This window comes from Octopus bimaculoides, chromosome 19, assembly GCF_001194135.2.
Source record: "Octopus bimaculoides isolate UCB-OBI-ISO-001 chromosome 19, ASM119413v2, whole genome shotgun sequence".
Classification (NCBI taxonomy): Eukaryota; Metazoa; Mollusca; class Cephalopoda; order Octopoda; family Octopodidae; genus Octopus; species Octopus bimaculoides.
Window position 1 is genome coordinate 54,048,225 of NC_068999.1, and position 3,552 is coordinate 54,051,776.

The following is a 3,552-nucleotide window of genomic DNA, read 5'->3' on the forward strand; positions in this document are numbered from 1 at the left end:
TTGAGAACAATTGGTTCAGAGGACTATGGGAGCAAATACACCAGATCTCTATAGAACAGCTTCAGGAAACTATTTGTAGTCAGCACACCACTTCATCTAGTTTAACGTATCCCCCAGGGCCACAGGCGCCTCTAGTGGAGTTCACTCTGTTGCTTGAAATCAGACCAGACTCTTGGTGGGTGGTTACAGTGCACCAGTACCCTCTTCACTTTAGATATCAAACATTCAAACTAAGCCCACTGAACTATTTTCCCCTCTTCTCTTTCAACAGCCATACATTGATTCAATCTAGACCCCTCACAGAGTCTATATATATGTATATTGGTCAGGAGAGCCAAGGAGGAACCGATAAGATCCTTCCCATAAACCTTGCTAAATTCATCTCAGAGACACTGTCCTCATATTAAACATGTAAACCACACATCCTGTTTCTCTCCAAGACACAAACCTCAGCCACTTACCTAGAATTTGTGTCTGCTGTCTGGGCTATATTCTTAATTCAAATTCACTGCAAAGAACAGTATCTACATCTATGTAAATTCAACACTTTGTTACCTCCTCAGCCCCACTCCCCAACTATTTCTCTTTTTGCATTGAGGATGTCTCACCAAAATCATTGTTCTCGCTGATTTCAACACTTACATACTAAATGTAGAAAGTTTCTACACCAACCAACACATAGACTCAAATTCCCTCTGATCCCTTTCTTACCTGGGAAGTCAACTTTTCCCTAAGCATCAGTCTATTGGGCCACCGACATATTCTATCCTCCATACAATGCAACACCCATGCCTACCAGACTGATATTTCAAGTCAGCTAACTGGCTGGAACTCTGCCAATTTTATGGTAACTATTCCTACCAACATGGGCTTCACTCTTGACCCATTAGAATTAGGTGACTGAAACTATCCCTTCAGACATGTCACTCTGCATTTCTCCTACACAACCTAGTCTTTCAGTAGTTGACTCATAGCCATCTGAACTTAAGGTAATGAACATGCTTTGAGAAAATCACTCATTCCTGGGATATTGATTTTTCTACCTAGTACCACAATTCTTGTGGGACATCACCTGAATTATGGAGTGCACACTGCATGGGCTACAAGCCTCCCACTTTTTTCTTACTCTTGTCAAAATAGCCAACAATTTAGAATACCACTTTCCTCCATTCCCAAATAACATCAAGGTGATAGCAATCTACACTTTTTCCCAGTCCATTTAATTTCCCTGCCCCTTAAATGGCCTTTGGTCTACTCTGATTCCTTGTGGTTAGTCATTGGGCTCTAGTCCAAGAGAAAGTTGTTGACAAAGAAAAAAAGTAATGTGCTGCTACCCTTAAAGTTTTCACCTGGATCTTGCACGGACGTCTCCTGTCAAAACAGCCCCTACAGGCTTCACTTGTCTCTTCTATTAGACGGCATCACTCCAGTGTATGCTGATGGATCTGTCCCAACAGTCATCTTAGCAGTGTCCCAAGTTATATTCACTACAAATCGATCTACTTTTACTCTCCTGATTCTTCCCATCATAAGACTACAGCAGGTAAACTAGACACTTCACACAAAATCTTAAATGTCACTCACTGATGGATGTCATACTAGTATCACCTGAAGACAGAATGACATCGCAGCCACACTGTAACAGTGTCAAGCTCGCTACGTTATCACATCCGCATCACTAGCGAAGGCCCATTAGACTGGCTTTCCTTCTCAGTCCCAAGAACTTATGTCGGTGAGCAGTGCTGAAAAGACGCACAAAGAATACTGTTACTAACCAATTGTCCACTCCAATACCCTTTACATATTACTCACTTCTGCCCTTTCGAAGGTCGACCAGCAACCATTTACTGTATTACCTCGAAGGGTCGGCACACAGCCTTTCTCCAGCCAAAAGTTACTGAAGTGTGGTAATACACACATCAGGTCTTTGCAGAACATTGATACCGGCTGGCTTTAAGAGTAACTTCAGATCAATGTATTGAAAGTTCGTTAATTTGCGAGGTAAACCTTTAGATTTCACCCCTCTCCAATTAAACATTAAAGTGAAAAGAATTTGCGTTTTACCTGTTTGCCTTAAATAATCATAAAACGTTTTCAGCCATTTAGCTTATCCGTGCATTCATCTCGATACAACTATTTATTGAATTTAAAATTTTGAACGTTTCCTGAATATTCGGAATCTGTCAAAAACGGAAATGTCTGTGTGCGTGCGCGTGAGGTCGGTCCGCCAGAGAGGCAATAAACTTCGACCGCATTCTGCATAATGGAATGATAATGGAGAAAAAAAAAATCATACTTTTAAAATAGTCCGAATCTATCATTCGTTTCTCTTCGCAATTTAAGGGAAAGTTTTAACAATCCTGGACTTATTTTTTGCATGTGAAATGCCGCACCGTCCATCAACAATATTGACAGACAGCCGTACAGTGGGGCGACAGGCCAAATAGACAAAAGCCTTTTTTAAGAGGAAAAATGATGTCTTGGATACTTGTGACAGTCGCAACCGATGTGCAAGTTTTGGTAGAGATGGACTATATGTAATCTGAACCTTTATTAATTTTTTTTACGGAATCCCACGTTTTAGGCTATGGAGATTCCGATTCTGAAAAAAAATTGTTTGAAAAATTAAGTGATCAACACCACAACCGAACTTCCGCAAAATTTCTAACCACAATTAGAGAAAAGTGGTCACTTCCCTTGCTTGAAATAGCAGCCAACTCAAAATACTGCCCTGTCACGCGCGAATTCCTGAACGGCACGCCTAAACGCAACATCAAGAATCTCGCCTCCTCTTTCTCTTCGAAGGGTACCTGTGCCCGACCTAACCTGGGAATAGATGTACCATGTTCTACGGGCTGTATTTAAGGGAGAAAAAAAGCATGCAGGTGTGTTCTAGCCTGCGCCATCGTAGTTATCTAGGAAAAACGAATTTACACACAATGCGACTTATCGGAGTAGTGCAAATATCGTTACAATTGGATATAATTGTACAACCATCTAACAATTTGTTTCTCCCTTTCGCCTACAGACGTCAGTTACCAAAGAAGGAAAACCTGATTGCTGATAAGATCAAGCCAACATATCCATCAACTCAGTGAAAAATAGTAAACTTTTCGGGAAAAAGTTAGAGATACATAATCTTTCTAAGTCGCGTAGTGAACTACATCGTTCGCCACTCCCAATTCTCTGCCCGATCGTAGTGAAACCCATATTGTACGGACGCGAGCTTCTCGAAAAGAAAAGTCTCGGAGACTAGAGAATGGAGAGCAAAACCTAAAATATGAACAGCCAAATGACTAAATGTTCTTAAAGGCTCGGATGCCGTTGAAATGTAACTACGCCAAGTTAACATTCTAGACGTTAAGCATGCGGCCAGCAACTATATTCTGTAGAAATCAATTCTATGACAGCTAATAACCTCACTGCTGGCGTGTATAATTCATAAATGCAAACGTCAAATTGCAGCATTTCAAAGCAATTAACTAGACGTACACGGGAAAACATCACCCAGAAGAAAAGAAAAAAAAGTGTAGATGCACTAATACTGGTCAG